Consider the following 23888-nt stretch of genomic DNA (forward strand, 5'->3'; position numbering starts at 1 on the left):
ATTTTATCAATGTTGTTATTGTGTATGTATCTGTGTATTTATTACATACTCATTAGCAATCATTTTGCCCTTATGGATAAAGAAAAAGAACTGAGCTTTCTCTCCGAGCGAGCAGTAGGTGTCAAACTGAGAGTCTGGTCTCCTAGTCCCAGTGTCTCGGCATGGATCACTCTACGTGGAAAGATGCACATCCAAAAACTCTTGCCTGGCAAAGGCACCTGGCACCTGTATCTTGTAACGAAGAACCCAGTCAATGTTACTCTTTCCTCTAGTTCAAGTGCACATTTCCTATGACTGGAACAAATGCCAGACCACAGGATCTAAGAGAGATTTAACTGCTTATTCCCAGCTTTGTGACAAGATGCCTTGGGTGGGCCACCTGGCTGTAGACAGCCGTGCCCACAGCCATGTGCTGGAGTCAGTGCCTACCAGCTCATGAGAGCCAACTGTTAGATTTTCAGGAATTTTGTGAGGCAGTTGTAAAACACAGTCACTCTTAAAACTTAACTTATGTAAATTTGCAATTACATAAATTATATTCTGGGGGCACCTGGGTGGCTCAGGCAGTTAAGCATATGACTTCAACTCAGGTCATGATCTCACAGTTCGTGGTTTGAGCCCTGCATCGGGCTCTGTGCTGACAGCTCAGAGCCTGGAGCCTACTTCAGATTCTGTGTCTCCCTCTCTGTACCCCCCTCCCCCCGCTGGCACTCTGTCTCTCTCTTTCCCTGTCTCTGTCTCTCTCTCTCTCAAAAATAAAGAAATAAACATTACAAAAAAATTCAAACTATATTCTACACAAAGGTAATGAATACTCAACTCATCAAGTTCTAATTATTTTACTATGAATTACTGTCCTGTGTACTCCTGGGGTTCCATGCATCTACTGTATGTGGATGGCAGGCTGGGGTGCTATTCTGTATCTCTTGCCAACTGGGTCTTTAGTGGAGTCACCTTGGAAGCTTCATGTTGCTGTGGTGGGAATGTTTACAGGACAGAAACGAGCAAATGCTACAAACCAGGGTTCCGCTTATTGTTTTGTTGATTATGTAGACTTAGTTACATGAAAGTGTTGATAATGCAGTTTAAACTTAAAAGTGTGTTGCATCTACCTCAAGATACGTGTTGAGTTTTCTTATTTTACAGTGTAGAACCCCGGCAGATTCCACCTTAACAAAGTGACCGACGTTAATATCACCAATAGTAAGATATGTAAACATAACCCCTGATGCTCTCAGTCTGGCTTCAAGCTACTTTTCTGGGCATGGGAGCCGCCATTTGCATTTCCACCGTCTTTGCCCCGGTTAGTCTGCTAGACTCACAGCTGCCTCAGTCCACTTTTTCTCTGCTTGCCTTTTATGCCTGGTCATCCCTCTACTGCTGCCTGGAGTAACTCCTCTCTACCTCTCTGTTCAAGTGAACCTTGCCCCTTTACCATGCGCATTGCTGATTTTTTCCTCACTCCTACATGAAGCCCTCTATGAAGATGCCTGCAGTCTTCATTCTTATATTCCTGTATTATTTTCTATATTACTACTTCTTACAGTACCATTCAGGGATTACATGATATATTGGACTGCTGGGTTGTGTGTGCATGTTTATGTGTTATCCTCCAATATGCCTTCAAGCCCCTAACAACAGAGACTAACTGCTTCCTATGCTTCTATAAATCATTCCAGAACCTTAGTGTGTATTCAATAAATATTTGTTGACTGCTTTTAAAAACAAATGGACACTATAAGTGATGTCCACATTTTCATAGAATATTTTCATATGTCAGTCCATATTTTCACATTTCAGTCCATATTTTCATAGACCCTATTATCCACTGGTTTTAGTACTAAAAACACAATTAACCTTCTAACAGTGACAGCAGTGAGAGGACAGCACTCAGCCCTAGGTTATCCCAAGGTTCACTCAACCTCATTTTGTAAATCTTCATCAACCCAGTGCCTAGCACATTGCCTGGCTCTTCGTGGGCTCTCAGTAAATGTTATAAATGTTATTAATCCCTTTGAGGGCTGCAACACGGCTATTAGGTCACTCTGAAGAATGTTCCCCTGGAACAGTTTGGAAATTGTTTTTTATGAAGAGTAACTGTGTCTACATCTTCCGTGTCTGCCCAACGCTTGGGCTACATACCTTGTGCCGCCCTCTTGGTTTGACCCCAGTACAACACAGTGGCAAAGAAAGTACAATTCAGAGGAGTCACAATGTCGCGTGAACAAAGCCAAGACCTGCTTAGGTTTTTGTTGTGCTTCAAAAAGAACCTGAAGTTCTTTCTGGGAAAGGGCAAGTTGATGGTAGGGAACTGCACTACTCGAGGGCATTGGCAATTAGTTAGCAGCATTGATAGGATTAATTTCTTAGGGTGGTTTGCTTTACAGAAAGGTTGCCTTAAAAAAAAAAAAAGCTGGATAAAAACAGGTTCCACATTACATTTGCATGAGTTGTCCTGAATGGCATAAATGATTTTTCTTAAGGCTGTTAGCTCAGGATCTGAGTAGGACACTGGTATTTTATGGGATCAGGATGGAGGCAATCAGGGCTGCCTCTGTTTTGCATAATGTCTGACCTACTGCTGAGTCTCACCGAACGTTGGGGATCTTTGACCCATTCAAAAATGAGAAACTGTGAAATAATTGTCTCCAGATATTTCTGTCCAGTTTGTCAAACCTAGTAATTCCAACTTATAGGAAACGAACATCCTCTTGAACTCTTATCAATAAAATGTCATGCTCCCAGCGTGGCATTACCAGGTCCTTAGGGCCAGGTTTCCTGCTCTTTCCCAGGATTCCATCCATCTCCTCTGCTCTGCATTCAGAGAGAGCTTCTGGGTCCTGCCTCAAATCCTACCTTGTGAGTCCTCGTCACCACCCACTGACATAACTCCCCTGTTTTCAGTTTTCACTGCAGTCTCCTTTCCACAGTGTGGATCCCTTTATCTGCCAGTTGCAGTGAGACCAATAGGAGGAAAGTGTTGAGAAGAGCAACAGCAATGCCCCTCCCTGGTGGGTGGGGAGAGAACCCAGTTTGCAGACGTGCATTGCCTGGTGGTGTTGCACTTGTGTGAGGCAACTCTGCCAGCTCCTTGGACAACCAAGGAGGTGAGTCAGTGGAGGGTGGAGGCACACAGAGGGCACACCCCATTCCTGTCGGCCTGCAGGGACTTGTTCACACCATGCAGATGGCTGGAGATCAGTTCATTCCAAAGGCTACTAATTGGTTATTTTTTCTTTAAAAAAAATTTTTTTTTATGCTTATTCATTTTTGAAAGACAGAGAGAGACACAGCACAAGGAAGTCTGGGGTGGAGAGAGAAGGGGACACAGAATCTGAAGCAGGCTCCAGGCTCTGAGCTGTCAGCACAGAGCCCAACGTGGGGCTCAAACTCACTAACCATGAGATCATGACCTGAGCCGAAGTCGGACGCTTAACCGACTGAGCCACCCAGCTGCCCCTCGTTATTTTTTCTTGAACCACATGCTTAAACCAACGTCCCCTACATAAACAGCCATCACCCATTCCATATCACTGCTTTAAAAATGGAGGGATTTTGTCACTGTCCCCCTGGCAATATATGATTGAGTCATCAGCACTCAGAACTCAGTCCCAACAGTGCTGGAGGGTTGAAGAATGAGGAAGGCTGTGATGGTTAGATATTTTCTGGAAAAGTACCAAGGGCCTGGCTTCTTCCCTGGGGGACAATCTGAGTTGCTTGCCTTTTAAAACCTTTCTACCTTTCCTGTTTTGAATACCTGTCAGGTCTATATAAATATCACCATGTCTCTCCTTTGCCCAGCCAGCAGTCATTTTATTTAGCTTTTCCTTCTATAACATCTTGCTTACAGGTGTGGTCAGTGTCATAATCCTTCCCCTAAAACTGGAGATTAAAATTCTCAGCCTTCCAGAACTGGTGAATACGTGCTCCATCACGAGAAAAATCAATACGTGCCACCCCAGGAAGTGAGGCAGGGAGCATTTGGACAAAGGCCTCCACTTGAGCTTAGTAGCAAGGTCATTTGTGTGACCCAAAAGTTATGCTTTCTTGCTAGTTTTACAAAAAAAACTGATGAGCGGGGTAGAGGAACAAGAACCCAGATACAACGAGAAGCACGTGCCAGGTACTCCCCAGTGGGAAACATGGACATTTGTCTAGGTATCACATCCCCGCCACCCCAGGTCTAAGCAACCACGGATCTACCCTGGGTCTCTCTGAATAGGCCTGTTCTGGACATTTCATAAAAATGGAATCACATAAAATGTGATTATATGATTGTGACTGTCTTTTGTGGCTGGCTTCTGTCACTTAGCCTGATGTCTTCCAGGATCATCGATGTTATAGTGTGTGTCAGTGCTTCATTCCTTTTCAGAGCCAAAGAACATTCCATTGTGTGGCTGTGCCACATTTTGTTTATCCATTCATCAGATGATGAACTTTTGGTTTTTGTCTATTATGAATAATGTTGCTGTTAACATTAGTGTACATGTATTTATGTGGACATAAGTTTCTGTCCTTTCCTTTTTTTTTTTTTTTTTTTTTTTTTTGGAGTGCCTTTGCTAGGTTATATGGTAACAGTATGTTTCACTTTTTGAGGAAGTACCAAACTGTTTTCCAAAGGGATGAAACCATTTAAAAATTGCACCAGCAAGATAGGAGGGTTCTAATTTCTCTACATCCTTGCCAACACTTAGTATTATCTGTCTTTTACATTTTAGCCATCCTGGTGGATATGAAGTGGTATCCTACAGTTTTGACTTGCTTTCCTTTGTGACTAATGATCTTGAACATGTTACCATGTGTCTGTTGCCCATTTGTGTATCTTCTTGAAGAAATACTCTTCCAAATCTTTGCCTATATTTAAAAAGGGTTTTGGAAAATATTTTAACTTCCATTTTTGATCATTCATAAACCAGTCTAGCAGTATTAGGGAGAATGATTTGTATGGTGGACTGAGATAAATAATGGAATTTATTTATTTGGGCGGATTTTTAAAAAATATCGGCTTTTTAGAGTAGTTTTAAGTTCAAAGAGAGTTCCTCTATACTTCCCCCCCCCCCACCTATGCACGGCCCCCCTTACTAACAACATCCCACACCAGAGTGGTACATTATTACAGTTGATGAACCTACATTGACACATTATCATCACCCAAAGGCTCACTGTTAGTGTTGTACATTCTATTGATTTGGATAAGTGTATGAGGACATGTATCCATCATAGTATCATACAGAATAGTTTCACTGCCCTAAAAATTCTCCATGTTCCACTTATTAATCTCCCCTCCCCCGACCCCTGGTAATGACTGATCTTTTTCCTGGCTTTATAGTTTTTGCCTTTTCTAGAATGTCATGTAGTTGAAATCATATAGTATGTAGATCTTTCATATTGGTTTATTTCACTTAGCTATATATATTTAGGCTTCCTCCATGTCCTTGAATGGCTTGATAGCTCATTTCATGCTGAATGATATTCCATTGTCTGGATGTGCCTAAGTTTATTTATCTATCCACTTACTGAAGGACATCTTGGTTGCTTCTAAGTTTGGACAATTATAAATAAAGCTGCTATAAACATTCATGTGCAGGATTTTGTATAGACATAAGTTTTCAACTCATTTGGGTACATACGAAGGAATGTAATTACTAGATCATATGGTAAGTCAGGAAGTGCCAAACTGTCTTCCACAGTGGCTGCATCATTTTGCATTCCCGCTAGCAGTGAATGAGAATTTTTGTTGCTGCACATCCTTGCAGCATTTGCTGTTGTCAGTGTTTTGGATTTTGGTCATTCTAATAGGTGTATCCCATTGTTGTTTTACTTTGCAATCCCTAGATGCAATGTTGAGCATCTTTTCCTGCACTTTCATCTGTAACTCTTTTTGGTGATGTGTCTGTTCAGGTCTTTTGCCCAGTTTTTAATTGAGCTGTTCATTTTTTTTATTTAGTGAATTTTAAGGGTTCTTTGTATATTTTAGATGACAGTCCTTTATTAGGTATATATTTTGCAAATATTTTCTCCCAATCTGTGTCTTATTTTATCATTTACTTGACAGTGCCCTTCATAGAGCAGAACTTTTTAATTTTAATGAAGTTCATCTTATTAATTATTTCTTTCATGGATCGTGCCTTTAGTGTTGTGTCTAAAAAGTCATTGCCACCACCGAGGTTGTCTCTATTATTATCTTTCAGGAGTTTTATACTTCTATATTTTAAATTTAGGTCTATGATGCATTTTGAGTTAATTTTTGTGAAGGGTTTAAAGTCTGTGTCTAGATTCCTCCCTTCCCTCATTCTCCTTCCTTCCTTCCTTCCTTTTTCATTCCTTTCTCCCTCCCTCCCTCCTCTCTCTTCCTCTTTCCTGCCTCTCTTCCCTTCTTTCCTTCTTCCCTTCCTCCTTCCTTCCTTGACTCTGCCCATTTTAAAATTGAATGGTCTTTTTTACTCTCATAAGAGTCATAAGAATACTTTATATATTCTAGATATAAGTCCCTCATCTGATATATGATTTGAGAATATTTTCTCTCATTCTGTGAGTTGGTTTTTCACTTCCTTGATGGTGAAATTTGAAGCATAAAAGTTTTAATTTCATGAAGTCAAATCTATTTTTTCTTTTATCACTTGTGAATTTGATGTCATATCTAAGACTGTATTGCCTAGTCCAAGGTTAAGAATACTTGCTTCCATGTTTTCTTCTAATAATTTTACAGGTTTAGCTCTTTCATTCAAGTTGATGACATATTTTGAATTAATTTTTGTACATGGTGTGAGGTAGGGGTCCAGCTTCTTTTTTCTTTTTCTTTTTCTTTTTCTTTTTTCTTTTCTTTTCTTTTTTTTTCTTTTTTTTTTTTTTGGCATGTGGATAACCACTTATCCTGGCACAATTTGAAAAGACTATTTTCCCCAGTAGTTTCTTGGTTTCCTTGTCAAAAATCAACTAACTGTAAAAGAGAATTTATTTCTGGACACTCCGTTCTACTCCATTGATCTATATGTTTGCCTTCATATTTGTACCATGCTGTCTTGATGAATATACCTTGTAATAAGTTTTGAAATTAGGAAGAATATGTGTTTCAACTTTTTTTGTTTTGGCTATTCTGTGTTCCTTGAATTTCCATATGAATTTTTAGGATCAGCTTGTCAATTTCTGCAAAGAAATCATCTGGGGCATTAATAGGGGTTAATAAGTTTGGTGAGTATTGCCATCTTAACAATATTAAATCTTCTGGTTTGTGAACATAGGATTCCTTTCCATTTATTTCTTCTTCCTTAAATGTTTCAACAATATTGTATAGTTTTCAATGTACAAGTACTACACTTTTGAAATTAAATTTATTCCTAAGTATTTTATTCTTTTTGATATTATAAATGAAAATGTTTTCTTAATTTCATTTTCAGATTGCTCACTGCTATTGTGTAGAAATACAACTGACTTTTATACATTGATCTTGTGTCTTGAAACCTGAGTGAATTCACTTACAACTTCTATTTTTTTGTTTGTTTTATGTTTGTTTGTTTGGTGGCTCTATCTCCACTTTGTACTACTCTCTTCCCTTTTCTCTGAATTCTACCCTTTCTGATCTTCTTTCAGGTTCTCTAATATGCCAAGCTCCTTCTTGTCATAGGGCCCTAGGACATGCTGTTCCCTCTGCCTAGATCTCACCATTCTCCTGCATTTTTCACCTGGTTTACTCATCCTTCAGCTCTATCTATTTGAACTGCCCTCCCACCCCGCTCCATGTCTGATTCTTTTCTGGAAGCCATCACAAATACTGTGTTCTTCCTTAACACATACCTCAGCTTATGCTCTCATTTGTGTTACACCTTGACTGATGTCCTTCTTCTCCAACAGATTCTAAGCCCCTCTCCCATTTTTCTCACTGTTATAATTTTCATCACTATGCCTGGCACATAGTGGATACTCAACAGCTACTTGTTGAGTGAAATAAAGAATGAATGGTTAGCACTGGAGAAATATAGCTATAATTAAGAACTTTGGGTGGGGTAGGGGGGTCGAAGAGCAAATTGAAGGTGGGGCACATACCATCTGTATAACCGATCTGGCCTCCTTCTGGAGAATTAAGTTCTGGAATGGAATGTGGTTATCTTAGGAAGGCCGAGGCATTGAGTGTGTAGCCAGTAACGTTGGATTTTCCCCCATTAAATCTCCTTACTTGGTGGTAAGAAACACAGAGAAAAAAGACCCAGCTATGTGAGTCATTTGTAGATAATAGCCACAGTCTGACTTCTTATTCACTTCTTACCTTTCCTGGGGTACAGCTGACTTGTTGTGGGAGAGGAGGGGAGGAGGCAGTGGGGTAAAAGGGGAGGAGAAGGGGAATTGAAAAGATTCATTTATTTTTCTTGCCAAATCAATTCACTCTAAAAAAAAAAAATAGGGAAATCCCCAACCAGCTGTTCCAGTGACTAGCAAGAAAAATATTTCCTTGGAACACTGCAACAGAAAACACACTTTATGTGCTGGCCCTCCCAAAAGACTGCTCTGGAGCCTTGCAATTATTGTCCTTTTTGAGTGCTTCATTGATATCAAGGACAATAGTTAGAACAGGGTGTTTTTTTCCTAATTAGAATTCTCTTAAAAGTCTGGTGCTTCAACCCTGGTGCTTCAGTTGGAAATATTAAGATTAAGGGTGATAAGAGAACAGAGGGAAAGGTAGCGATGGGGTCTGGAAAATGAAGCAAAGATGAAATGGGCCTGCAGCTTTGTTGGCCCGTAACGTATTTCCTGTCCTATTCTCAGAATCCATGTTCCAGTTGTCAGGCCAGATAGAAGGAAAATGCGTGTGTGTGGTGAAAGAAATTTGGGAAATAGAGATTTGTTTTTTCATTTGGAGCTATAATTTAGAGGATTCTTACACATCTGAGATGAGGTTTTGTTCTAAGGGGTTTGAGATCTTTTAGATATAGTGAAACATTACATTATGAAACTAGGATACCATCATGGTAGGGGACACTGGTTTTCTTTGTGTCTCTGTCATCTAGCACAATGCCTGGCTCAGAGTAGAGGCTCAATGAGAATTCAACAGAACAGTTTAAAGAAGAGAATACAGGCCATACTAAATTTGCAAATTAGATATTACAGCCCAGTAACCTAAGCCCATTTTCTTTGTTTTTTATTTCATCCGATTCCCATTGTCCCATTTTGTCTCCTAGACAACAGAGTGCACATATTTTGAGTATTTAATTTGTAGTTGTTTAGGGTAGGTAATTAATGATAAATTCTATAAGTAAATGAACCAAATCATTGTTTTACTGCCAATAAAATAAAATTCAAAGGAGAATGATTCAAAAGTAAACATTATATCTTACTACCTACGGTTTTTAAATGTCTTGCCAAAGGAAATTTTAAAATACTAAGCATTTACATTGAAACAAGAACGAAGGGGCGCCTGGGTGGCGCAGTCGGTTAAGCGTCCGACTTCAGCCAGGTCAGGATTTCGCGGTCCGTGAGTTTGAGCCCCGCGTCAGGCTCTGGGCTGATGGCTCAGAGCCTGGAGCCTGTTTCAGATTCTGTGTCTCCCTCTCTCTCTGCCCCTCCCCTGCTCATGCTCTGTTTCTCTCTGTCCCAAAAATAAATAAACGTTGAAAAAAAAATTAAAAAAAAAAAGAATGAAAGAGGAAGTTTATGAAAGCACAACACTTAAAGATATTCATTTCTTAGACTGAAATGTTAAGCTATATACTATGCAGAACTACCATTTCTTATCTTCTCTCCTATTTTAGAATACCTCTCTAGTAGAAGAACAAAATCACAATTTGGAGTGCTTCCTTCTGAACTCTTGGAATCTCTGTCAGTAATGTAGATGTGAGGTGTCTTAGGCCAGAGGTTTTCCCAAGTGATCACAGCCAAGTTTCCAGTTCCTGCCTAACAAAATTCCCGGGGACAAAATTGTGGCAGACCTCCAAATCAGGATGACTTTACTTGACTTTAATAATTTGCAAATTGTTATATCTCTATATGGGTCAAGATTATTGAACTTGGATTTTCTTTCTTAGATTTCCTCTGCTCTCAAAGCTTTGTCTATCATTTACAAGCTCTATAAATTTTCACTGTGCGTTGACTGAGGTACACTTCTGGATTCAGGGAAAAAGAACATACCCAGTATTTTTTTATTCAAGGCACAAAGTTCCTTTTCTCATGGAAATTATGCCCTTGCAGAGCTTGGGATCTAGAGATGGAATTTGAGTTTTTAATAATTTGTTGCATGATTCTGAACAAGTCTCCTAACCACTCACTCTAAGACTCACTTTCTTCATAGTAGAATGGAATAAAAATACTACATGCCTCCCAAGGTTGTTCTGGGGACTAAATCAGGATGCAGGTGGGAGATGGAAGGCAGAGAGAAGTTGAGAAAAAAAAACACCAGCAGATTTTCAAGTCTCTTGACTACGTATGGATTTGAGTAGAAGTCAAAGGAGATCCTTTGGTAGGATGTAGAAACATGTGCATCCTTCAAGGGCATAGGAGAGATGAGCCTTGATCAGTTAACAGAACTGTGACTCCAGGTGTCATGGGAAAAAGTTTTGAGTGGGAGACTGTACACATGCTTATGTAACCAGGCTCTGGAGAAGTATCATTTGAAAGTGGTTAACAATTTTTCATCTTAGAAAGTAGGAACTTTAGAAAGGTAATGTGTAATGCCTCTGAGACATTTTCCTTGCTAAATTATGTGGTATGAGGCTTTTATTGTGGAAGTAATTTAAATGCCTGTAGGAGCAGAATATCAATGTTTCTCAAAGTATTTTCCCCAAACCACCTGCATCAAATCACTGGAGTGCTTGTTAAAACTACATACCAGGTCCCCCACAATAGAATCTCTGGAAGTTGGACTTGGAAAACATAATTTTTATTTTGGTAAAATACACATAACATAAAATTCACCATGTTAATCATTTTAAAGTGTTAATCCAGTAACATTCAGTACATTCACAATGTTGTGCGTCACTGCTGTCTAGTTTCAAAACATTTTCATCACCCCAAAAGATAAGCCCATTAAGCAGACACTCCACATGCCTCCCTGCCCTCCAGCCCCTGACAACTACTAATCTACTTTATGTTTCTATGAATTTGCTTATTCTGGATAAATCCTATAAATGGAATCATATAATACGCGACCTTCTGTATCTGGCTTCTTTCACTTAGCGTGTTTTGAAGGTTCATCTCTATTGTAGCATGAACTTCATTCCTTTTTATGGTTCAATAATGTTCCACTGTATGGTATACCAGTTTGTTTATCCAGTCATTAGTTGATAGATATTTGGATGTTTTTCTTCCTTTGGCTATTGTAAATTAGTGTCTCTGTAAACATTTGTGTCCAGGTTTCTGTTTGAGCACTCGTTTATAATTCTTTTGGGTATATGCCTTCAAATGGAATTACTCACAGTGGTTGCACAACATATGCATATTCTACTAGCAACATATGCATATTCTAATTTTTCTACATCCTCATCAATACTTATTATGTTCTGGGTTTTTTATTATAGCAACCTTAGTGGGTGTGAAGTGGTATTTCATTGTGATTTTGACTTGCACTGCCCTAATGACTAATGACCTTAAGTATCTTTTCATGTACTTGCTGGCCATTCATATATTTTCTTTGGAGAAAAGTGCATTCAGGTCCGGCGCTCATTTTTTAATTGAGCTGTTTGCCTTTTAGTTGTTGAATTATAGAAGTTCTTTTATAGTCTATAGTATACTAGACCCTTGTCAGGAATAGGATTTACACATAGTTTCTCCCATTCTGTGAGTTGTCTTTTCACTTGCTTGATAGTGTCCTTTAATGAATAAAAGTTTTAAATTTTGATGAAGTCCAATCTATTTCTTTCTTTTGTTGCTTGTGGGAAAGCACCAGAGTTGATTATGATTTTTGTGATCATGCTTATACACTAAAGCAGTACAATCTTGTACTGATGATATTACCAGGATACTATTTGTTGAGGATAGTATATTCCTAACGGTTGGATTTTCTTTAGGTGTGCATCCCTAAAAATAGCAAAGAAATAACATACATTCACCTTTGCGTCTTTTCAATTAAAAGATACTTAAGTATCATGTGTAAGTATTCTTTCACCTTAAATTTTGATTATAAGTAATTCTCATGCATTATTTAGAAGGGTTACGGCAAAACACAAGTACCAATTGTCTAGTCATCTTTACAACTTCCTTTTCTAGTTCCATTGTTCTAAACATTTACTTTTATACAGTATGTATCTCACATTCATTCCATTCACCAAAATCTTATTGAGCACCTACCATATGCCAATGTGCCAAGCATTAAAAATAGAAGAAAAAAAGACACGCTCCCTGTCCTTGTGGATCTCAGTCTTGCTGGAGATAAAAACATAGGAACTGATAAAAGATCATACCATACAAGAGGTTCCTATAAGAGAATAAGACCAAAGTGCTCTGGGGTAAAACAAGAAAGAATCACTGACTGTATCCTTTAGGTGATGGGGGTCTTCCAAAGAGATCTTTTGAGCAGGGAAACTCCATGAACTAATTTAATTTTTAGAAATATAATTCTGGCAGCAATGGGAGAGAGGACTGGAACAGAACAGACAAGAGCCAGTCAGTGAAATCAATAAGAATGGATATTTTGGCAATTAATTTTTCCTCATATCATTTTATTCAGCCCTAGAAATGTTCTACAGTGCTTCAAATATTGATATGAGATGAGTTTTCTTAAATTTTTTATTACGGAAAGCTGTAGACATATAAAAACTCTTTGACTAGTAAACAAACTCCACATACCCATCAGGACAGATCCAACTGTTATCAGTACATGGACCAAATATTTTATCTGTGTCCTCTGCCCCTTCTCCCTTCCAGATATTTTGAAGCAAATCTCAGAGACCATATTATTTCATCCATAAATATTTTATTATGTAACTTCAACAGATGAGAGCCATTTTTAAAATATAATCTCAATAGGATTATCCTACCTAAATAAACTTAATAATAATTTCTTAATAGTAGGAGGTTTTTTAAACTCAAGAATTTACAAAAATATTTACACAAAGAATTCCATCTTATTCCCTATAGAAATTTTTTTCCTTAATATTTTTGGTAGGGGCTGGAGAGGTGATAAAGTTTCTTAAAAACTAAAATAATACTGCTTGAAATACACAGAAAATATGTAGTTCCTAGGACTATGTTAGTGATTAGCTTTTCTATTACATGTATTTAGGTAGGGAAGTCTCTACTTTGTTACAAATTTATAGTTTAAAAATAATGTGTATAAATTGGGCTGTTGAGAAATTTTACCTTTGGAATTGTTATTCAGTAATAACTCTTCACATTTGTGTAGAGCCTTGAATTTTCCAAAGTGCCTTCATGCCTGTTATCTAGTGAACTCTGATATCTCTGCTGTGCAAAGATGTCTATTATCTAATGTTTACAATTGTTATCAATTTTACTTTGTTGTAGCTTTCACACTTAGATTAAAATAATAAACAGTATATGCAAAATCCTTTACTTGTGAGCCAAGAAAGACTTTGTAGTCAGGCCTGCATGGGTATGAAAGGAAATTACTGTGAATAATATCTTATCAATTATAATTTACTTAATTTTTCATAGTTTGGAAATATTTGGTATTTATGCTCACACACAACGATTTTAAATTCATGGTTATAAGCCAGTATCTTTCATGGACTCAAAACCCACACATAAATTTCCTGGAAACTTCTGGAAAGGCTTGTTTCTTGATTAAGAAACAGTAACACTTGAATTAGGACAGGGTTTAGAGCTGAAAAATGTTGATAGGTCACCCTTAATTGGCGCTCCATTCTTTTTAAATTACTTCTTCATTTTTCATAAGCATTCCCAGACATACTAGACATAGATTGTCTTCAAAACAGTCTGTGGTAGAAGAACGTGGTTAACTATTCATCAAAGAGGTTGATACAAATGTCATTTTTAATATAAATTCTTGCTCTTTACCCATAAAATATAGAAAACGCGAGTACTCTTTAAATAGTCTCACTAAATATAATTTATCTGAATGCAAAGGATATTAGAAATACCTTTGCATTCTCGTATGCTTTTCTCAAAGAAAGGGTGAAAACCTTCCCCATGGGTAGAGAGGAGGGCAGAGACTGAGAGCATGGGCTGTGGAGGAGGACAGATCTGGGTCTGAAAACCGCTGAATCTGAGTAAGCTGCATAGCCTCTCCGTGATTCAGGTTCCTCCCGGGATGTGCTGGAGTCTGTTAGACTGGCTCCCAAGGGCTGATTGTTACATGTGCAAGAATTTTTCCAGCCAGTGTGTAAACCATTGGCTGCTTAAAATCAGGCATGGTGGGAATATTTACATCCCAGGAACCAGGGAACCCTATAAATTAGCGTTCCCTCCCCATTCCTCAGAGCTGGTTTACCAGCACACTACTGCCTACCAGATAGGTTTAAGGACAAAACGAGTTGGTTTCTGTCAAGCATTTGCATGTTTTCCCCCCTACCAGAAAGCATTCAGTAAGTGCCAACTAGTAGTAGCAGCAGCAGTCTTTTACCATTAAACACTAATGCAACCAACTCTCAATTGTTTCCTTATCAAACTGATGCATGATCTACGATTTATCACCTGGAAACATGCTCAGACACAGAAAATAAAGCAGCCAAAACCTAATCAAATCATTGTGGGCCTTCTTACATCATCTTCATCCTGGCAAAACGTTTGATGGGAGAAAGAAAAGCAAGAAAGTTGTGACAAAATGAAAACAGAGGATTATATTTAAATTCAAAATGATCACTCGACTTTTGTCTTCCTTGAGACAGCTAGTTGGAATTTCATTATAAATGGCAAATGACAAAATGATGAACAACGTCAAATGCTTGGTAGAAAAATCTGACAATTCTGGATTTCGGCAACAAATGGCAGAATTCCCGACCCAGATTATGTTAAGCCCCAAAAAAGTGAATTATTTGTTCCAAAAGTAAGAATTCAGAGATAGGTCTGTTTTTGAACACAGTTTTCAGTAGGGCTCTTGCTAGCTCTTGAAAGTTCATTTTGTTTTCTGCCTTCGACTTTGTTAGCTCCATCCCCAGACTCCATATGGCAGCTCCAGCAGTTTCAAATTCTATCTTTAAAGTGGAATGTTCTTGGGGCAATAGGGTGGCTCAGTCACTTCAGGTCCAACTCTTGATTTTGGCTCAGGTCACAATCTCAGGATCATGGGATCAAGCCCTGTGTCAGGCTCCTTGGTGAGTGTGGAGCCTGGTTAAGATTCTCTCTCTCTCTCTTTGCTCCTCTCCCCTGCTCATGTTCTGTCTCTGTCTCTCAAAAATAGATAGATAGATAGATAGATAGATAGATAAATAGGTAGATAGATAGATAGATGATAGATAGATAGATAAAATAAATGAAAAGAAAAAATAATGTGGAAAGTTCTTCCCAGAATCATATGCACCAGAAAAGAGAAAAACACTTTTCTTAGAGTTCTTGCACAATGCCTGAAGTTCACTCTGATTGAATTGTCACATGGCTAACTCTAGTGTGAGAGCCTTAACAGACTGTCTAATAGAGACGAGAAAATGTACTCTTGAAAAAAACCGAGGTGCTATTACACTAAGGAGATGAGGTGAGTGTTGGGCAACCAGAAAAAAAAAAAACAATTTTCTACTATATTTTTAAAATAATTTTTAAAAATAATCCCTACCTCCAATGTGGGGCTCAAACTTAACAACCCTGAGACCAAGAGTCATATGTTCTACCAACTGAGCAAGCCAGGCGCCCCAAATATCGTCTACTATAAATCGTCTTCACTGTAATTGGATAAAAATGACAACAACTCATGTACACATGTAGAATATAAGCACACTGCTTGCCAGTAACCTTCTCAGGCTGGGTTTCAGCTCTGAGCACTTCTGATGGCGTTAGAGACCTTAGTCATAGGGAGGCATGAATAGAGAGAGTATCTTTACAAGGAACTGATTTTGAGAAACCCAGTAAAAGATTGTTCAAAAGCTAGTGCTGGCAAACAAGTTTTATAATACCACCTTACAGGCAGATTTCAAATTGACAGTTCAGATACCAGGTGAGTGTTCCCGACATGCCATTGGTGCCTTGTTGACCAAGAACCCGAGCCCGTGGTACAACGACAGAGGTTTGGGAAGAAGCATCACTGTGAAAATTGAGAGACGTAAAAACTTTTGAGTGTTCCGTAATGGAAACAAACCTGGTGGCATGTAGAAATTCCAGAGTCTTTGGCTATCAATTTGTTTTAGAATCTCATTCCAGGAAAGTAAGTTGTGACCCTAATGTTATGGAGAAGTTTAAATATTTACGCCAGAAAAAATAAAAAGGCACAAACCCCTCTATCCCCAGAGTACCCACCACTGACAGGTTACATAATTCTACACTCTGTGCATCATGGCCTCTGCTGGAAAGCTGAAGCTTCTGTTTCTCTTGGCTGCAAGTTTGTTCTGCCTGTGCCTGATGCCATCCTGATTCTGAGCCTTCTCTTGAAGCCACAGGCTGTCATACATGAGTCACAGTGGTTAAAATACAGCCTTTTCTGGTTTATATCATATGCACATTCTGTAACAGTCTTGGAGTGGCGTTCCGTGATTCACATCCTAGCCTGGTGTGCCCTAACCAAATACATCTTCTGGAGATATATATTGAGAGCCCTATAGTGCGTATTAGTATGGAGCAATTTAATTTTTCTATCCCCTGGGAACTTTCTGTCTTATGGTATCCTACCCAAATGTGATTTGTTTTTAATTATTGTGACACTCGCCTTTATCTTCATCATTGTATATAACATACCAAATAATCCTGTGATGATGCCAAGGAAATGCCAAGTATTATTAGAAGAGTATTTTACTATAGTCACATCTGTAAGCATTTTGGAGGGTAGGCATATTTCCCAAAGATTTTGAGATTGGGTAGATGTTGGCACTCTGTGTGGCCCTGAAAAAAATATCTTAGGTCTTTTGTAATTGAACTAGAAACTGCAGACCAACCAAGAATCTGTAAATAGCATCACACAGCATTCATTTTAAAATACACAGAAAGGGGACACCTGGATGGCTCAGTCAGTTAAGCGACTGACTCTTGGTCTAGGCTCAGGTCACGATCTCAAGGTTTCGTGAGTTCAAGCCTCACATTGGGCTCTGTGCTGACAGTGCAGAGCCTGCGTGGGATTCTTTGTCTCCCTCTCTCTCTGCCTATCCACTACTTGTGCTTTCTCTCTCAATCTCTAAAACAAAACAAAACAAAACAAAACAAAACAGCCTTAAGCAATTTAAAACAAAGAAATACACAGAAATGTTAATGAGGTGCTGCCATGAAATCATCTTTTACTAAAAAACGAAATGTGCCCAACATCAGACTGTGGAGATAATTACCAATTTCTTTTCTTTATGAAAAAATGACACCCGGAGATTTCTGGATCTTAGAAAGAAAGGAATTCCCATTATTTGCAAAAGTATCATTAAGACTGTGTAAGTGTGGCACCAAAGGACAAGTGCCACTTAAAAACAGAAAAATTAAAAAGAGGCATTGCCAGAAAATCAGTGAGAATGCTCATGATGGCTGAGCTCTGTAAGTAATGTAAACATATCTGGCATCTGTCCCCATTTTTTTCTTGGGACCTTTTAATTGAAAGGTTACTAATTCATTCTTAATCACCCACAAGCTGTTAGGTACTCCGTGGCTTGTAGCCATCAGAATTAATTGCAGGTGCCTCTGTGAATCTGCAACATAGCCTAGTAGGCTTAGGGTAATTAACTCTGGATCCCCTCTTCTTGTTCTGAAGTGCTTCTAATTCTCAGTGGATTCCTGAAGCCACAGTTTGCCATTGAGAGAACTGAAGAAGCTCTGTGGAAATAGAAAGATAACTGGACTAAATAAACTCCTGATTTTTGGAAGGGGAAGTGTGGGGAGATCTCAGTTAAAGCCTAAAGCACTTCTGTAAAGATGTTTCCCTGAAGAAGGAAAGATGTGGATTTGGTAGTGGTATATTTATCCTCAAACTTATGAAGAGGGACCCTGGTGTTCCAAAGTCCAGACTTCAAGGTCATCTTCACGTACTATAACATCTTTCCTATCAAACTGTAGTCCGAGGACTGGCAGCATTACCTGGGAGTTAATCAGACATGTGGAATCTGGCCACGCCAGACCTACATCAGAATCTGCATTTTAACAGGGCCCCCACGTGACTTGTATTCATACTGACATTTGAGAACCAGACATAATGCATGTCTGTGATACTTAATCCATTTAAGGAGCTTATCATTCTGTCTAGGTGGCATTCATATTCCATATATGACTGCCAAGCAGATCCAGAAAGAAGTGGGCGCAGTGTTGTTCCTTGGCAGAGCATGCTCTGAAGGCAGGGATACTGCCTTCCAGGCCTTTGGATTTGCATCACTTAGCTTGGTGCATGACATATTGGAGGTGGACAGATGGATGGATGGATGGGTGGGTGGGTGAGTGGCTGGCTGCTGGGTGGATGTATGGATGGATGAAGAGCATGGTACCTTTACCATTTTTTCTCCAAAAAATTCGAAAGAAAAATATAAATATATATAAAAAAATCAAGTCCAAGCAGAATTTAATTTTTGTTATTACTTCATTAGGAAAGGCTTGCTTAGTGTCATGATCACAATATAGTGACAGGCCAAAAAGGGCTTATTTTAGGAATTGATTGGGCAGTTATAGACGTCCATCAGCCCATGGAGCCAGGTTTGGGGTGTGGAAGGGTGTTTTCCAGCAATGAAGACAACATTCCCTCCGCTAAACTCATCTAACACTCTGCATCTGGGCCCTTTGTTGCTATGTTCCTTTTTCCTGGCTGTGCCCTATTTCCACAACTAGAGTATAAACCTTTTAGAGACAGGGACCATGCCTTAAACATCCACTCCCCTGCCACCAGAACATGTCCACTGACCTGACCACCACAATGGTGCTCATGCCATGTCTGCTAATAATCAGAGTCCTATTTTAACACAGAGGTGTTCATTCAGAGAGAAACAACCTGTGCCTCCTTTTCTCATCTTAAATACACCTGTTCACTGATACCATTTCTTTTGGAAAGAGGCATGATATCCTTCTATTATTGGTTCATTTTTTCATTCAATAAGTTGTTGGAAATTAAAGCCAGCCAATATCGTGTAACAGGGGGTGGCTTCTGCTTCTCTGACACGTGATGAAAACATTTGTGCCTGTGTGTCAGTGCTACCCTCAGGAAAGAGCTCTGAGTGGCTTTGCCAATACCAGCCTCATCAAAGAGCAGCTTAGGAGGAGACACTCCATGACTCCCAGCATGAGTGGATTCCTGAGATGAAGCTTCAGGATATGGAGGTAGAAGTGGGGTGGTAAAGGGAGTATTAGGAGCACTGGCCATGAAATCAGAAAACTTGGATTTGAATTCCAGCTCCCCCAGTAACTACTTGTGTGACCTTGGGCAGTTTTCATCATGTCTTTGATTGTACAATACCTGGTAGCGTTCACCAAATACTAGTTTCTTTTGCCTCTCTGAGCCTCAGTTTCCTCATTGTGATGCAGAAAAATATTGCATCCTTTAGTATGTGGCACATTGACGTGCATAATGAATGCTTTGAATTCCCTCCCAGTTTGCTGGTCCCTGGTGCCACTCATTATGTGGCACACCCTGTTTCCCTGTGCAAGATCTCCTTGGATTCAAGTGTTCTATTGGAACAACTTCCATTTGTCCCTCACTGAAATGGTCTGAAACGATGGTTTATCTGCAAAGTACACTTCCTTTCAACACCTGTGGTATTCTCTGCCCATCCCTGATCACTAGTACATTCCTGGTTTACCCCGGCCCTTATATCTAGATCTCTGCCCTGTCTAATCCAAGTAAAAACCTTGCCCCATTTGTCACAGGTAACTGACATGTAGACAAATATCAGAACCAGAAAGTAGTATTCTTAGGATACTTCTTTGAACTTCAATAATTTTGGCATTCTTGAAGAAAGTATAATCTTTATAAATAATCTTTAAAAGTGACCTGAAGGCATATAAGTTCATTGTAGAAGAAAAAAATTGTTTAAATACAGATGATCAATGCACTTTGAAATCTCTATATAAATGAACATATAATTCATTTTATATAAATAAATTCACAAATAAATTCATATAATGTAAAGCATATTAACATATATCATGTAAATATATGCTAAGATATTTTGACTATATGTATATGTGTATTTGCTCCATCACTAACTTAATAGAAACCATCAGAAACCACACATGTACATACACAATCTTAATATGTTATATATACAATATATAATGAATTTATGACCTGTTTTTTCTCATTTGATTATCCCTCATGTTATTGAATATAAGTCATAGGTTAAAGAGATTAGTGCCTAGAATATTGCTTAGCCCATAGCAGTTCACAGTGTGTGTATATGTGTGTGTGTGCGCGTCTGTGTGTGTGTGTGTATAAAGTAAACGAGTGTACATATGCTAATGTATTTTCTGTGTAAATTTTGAATTTTCTGTGATAGGTTTCCTTTAATGGGAGCAAATTTGTTGATGAACTGTCATGAAAAGTATATGTGAAATAAAAAGCCTGATTCTTTACTAAGGTGACCCCAGATAGGTGGACCCCTATCTGCCATAACTTGACATCCCAGAACCACACACAGATTTAGAATCGGTGTCCTGTTGGGTAGATTCAGCACTATAAGTGTAGACACGATTTTGCCTTTGAACTTTGGGGGCTTTAAGTGTAATATTTTTAGGGATTGGGCAAACGGTTACAGGTGACAAGTGTCCCTTGGATCCCCTGCCAACAGGCGCAAACTCTGATGCCTCTAGGGGCCAGGTAGAGATTTTACAGGAGAAGCAGACTGAACAGAATGCTGATCTAAACCTAGTATAGACAGTCTGAAAACTGGAGTGCCCAGTCCTTTCCAACAGGTAGCCGCTACTGAGGCCCATTCGTGTGCCAGCGTGAGGCCCAGTGGTGCCAGCTCTTCTGATTTTTCAAAAGACACCAAAAATTGAATATTTATGGGATATTCCTAATTCTGAAATAATGGCAACTCATTTAATTTACAGTTATTTTTTAAACCACCTTATAGAGGTATGGTCAACATAGAAAAAAGCTGTACATACTTAATAATGTATGAAACAATCAGTTTGGGGATAAGGAGACACCTGTGAAGCCATCACCACAATCTATACCATAAACATAGCTGTCACCTCCAAAGGTTTTCTTCTTCCCTCTTTATTATTGTTGTTGTTGTTGTTGTTTATTCTTTTTTATTGTTATATTTTATTTTATTTTTATCACGGTAAGTGTACTCTTTAATCCCCTTTACCTGTTTCACCCATCCCACCCCCACCTCTCCTCTGATAACCAACAGTTTGTTCTCTATTGTTAAGAGTCTGCTTCTTGGTTTGTCTGTCTCACGGTCTCTTTTTTCCTTTGTTCGTTTGTTTTGTTTCTTAAATTCCACATACGAGTGAGATCATATGGTATTTGTCTTTAACTTGTTTCACTTAGCATTATACTCTGTAGCTCTATCCATGTTGTTGCAAATGGAAAAATTTTATTCTTTTTTATGGTCAAATATTCCATTGTATATACGTACCACACCCTATTTATCCATTTATCTATGAGTGGACACTTAGGCTGCTTGTAAAATAATGCCGCAATAAACATAGGGGGTGCATGTACCCCTTCGAATTCGTGTTTTTATGTTTTTGGGTAAATACCCAGTAATGAAATTACTGGATTGTAAGGTGTTTCTATTTTTAATTTTTTGAGGAAGCTCCATACTGTTTTCCACAGTAGCTGCACTAGTTTGCATTCCCACCAACAGTGCATGAAGGTTCCTTTTTCTCCACATCCTTGTCAACATTTATAATTTCTTGTGGTTTTGATTTTAGCCATTCTGACAAGTATGAGATGGTATCTCATTGCGGTTTTGATTTGCATTTCCTTGATGATGAGTGTTGTTGAGCATCTTTTCGTGTGTCTGATGGCCATCTGGAGGTCTTCTTCGGAGAAACATCTGTTTATGTCTTCTGCCCATTTTTAAGTGGACTATTTGTTTATTATTATTGTTTTTCATTTTTATTTTTATTATTTGTGTGTGATAAAAATACTTAACATTACAAGTCCTACAGTACCCACCTGAGAACTTTAAGCCTCTGGATTAGGCTGGGGAGCTGTTTTGTTCACCTGAAAGACTGCAGATACTTGAATGCCAGGTGTGACTGCTTTAAAGGACTGACTGTACCTGTCATCATCAAGGCGTGCAATCTGTCATTTTCATAAACCAGACTTCTCAGTGGCTCCTGCAGGAAATCCTAAGTGGATGGAAGGTTTTGCTGGGCAATTACCATAAGTAATGTCAATACAAATAGAGGAGACGGCCAACATTTTTTACCTGGCTCAGTGAATTGGCAAGCTGATCAGAGGGAGAGGTCCTAAATACATTGTGAATAAGCTCTTCTCACTTCTAAAAAATATTCCTGGGACTAAATTATAAAAACCCTCAGATTTACCTGCTCTTGAAGGTCTACTGGAGTTAAAAGTCTAAATAGCATTTTAAAAAGTAGGTGGATGTCAAAAACAGACAAATCCCAGCCAAGTAACGGGAAATGTCATTTCAGGATAATAGCCTTAATAGCATCTGCACAATGGACATTAAAATATATTCTTTTCCTATAAATGCCCTTAACTCTGCAAGTTGGAGACATGGCTTTAATCAGACAGGTACTCATATCAGGTTACATCAGGATGTAAGCAGGGGATTGTACTTGCCTGATCAACATGGGAAAGAAACCCAGAACATTTTCTTTTATGGCTAAAGTGTTTTTTAAGGGAAATGAATAGTTAGGCATCTTTATTATTCAGCATCTACAAGTGTTAGAGTTGATTGAAAATGGAGGTTGACACAGTCACTACCCTGGAAATTTTTATGTAATTTCAAAGGACAAACGGTAATAAATACACAACTATAAGAAGAGAGGCACAAGAAAGATGCACCTCAAGTAATGTGGTACTCAATGGAGTATGCCCACTTTTGAGGTATAGAGTATACCTGATTCTGCTCTCCGTCCCCAAATGGCACGTACTCTCTGATGCAACTGGGGTTCAAGTCAGATCATGCCCCATAGTCCATGGCTCATTGGTGGGGCCAGGTCAGCACTAGACTGATCGAGGAGGAATAAGGAAAGCTCAGGAGCTGACCTCCAGATATCCAGGAGATGCTAAGAGTTACTCCATAGAAAACACACCTGAATGAGATGTCCTGTGGGTTCTCCAGAACCACATTAAAAACATGCTGGAATGAGGCAGGAGGGGACACCTCCTCTTAGGTCTTCTCCAAACCAAGCACTAGTTAGCATCTGTATTGTATTTCTCCTGACCTAGCCCATTCCTAAACCAGCTCCTCAAAGGGCTTGGGAACCTAGGGAGATGATTTGGTCCTGTATCTTGGGGAAATTGAGCTGATTTTTAGCTTATTATTGAACACTTTCCTTTTGAAATGATGGGTCTGGCAATTGGGTTACCTTTTTCTTCGTTTCGTGACCTCCATCCATCTGTCCATTCACTTACTGTACTTTCAGTGAATGCCTACAATGCGCTAGACACTGTGCTAGGTGACAGAGATAGAAGAAATAATCCAGACACACACGGTTCTTCTCCTTACAGAGATGGCAGCCTGGTGTGGGTGGTGGAGGAGACTTCCATTACATACTCCTACAAATGGTGAATAATTATGATCAGGATAAATGCTATGCACCGGACACTCCTTTTGCTCTTCTTTTTCACACCCCCTCAGCCCTGCCTCTTATTCAACCCCTCTTGTGGCAACATGTTCCAGGCAGCCTTTGACTAGCCTCACAGATGTATAATTTGACAGTGCCTGTCCTTAGACCAT

The 23888-nt window shown here is 39.0% G+C and overlaps 1 protein-coding gene across 2 annotated transcripts in view; it reads left to right on the forward strand.

Moving 5' to 3' along the window:
* The window catches only part of FRMD6 (FERM domain containing 6), a 240944-nt gene that overhangs the window by 32738 nt on the left and 184318 nt on the right, over positions 1 to 23888 (forward strand). For both annotated transcript variants that reach the window (XM_043556141.1, XM_043556142.1), the window contains exon 2: positions 7398 to 7465. The gene's annotated coding sequence lies outside the window, so the exon portion shown is untranslated. The remainder of the gene's footprint in view (positions 1 to 7397; positions 7466 to 23888) is intronic.

This window comes from Prionailurus bengalensis, chromosome B3 (genome assembly GCF_016509475.1).
Source record: "Prionailurus bengalensis isolate Pbe53 chromosome B3, Fcat_Pben_1.1_paternal_pri, whole genome shotgun sequence".
Classification (NCBI taxonomy): domain Eukaryota; kingdom Metazoa; phylum Chordata; class Mammalia; order Carnivora; family Felidae; genus Prionailurus; species Prionailurus bengalensis.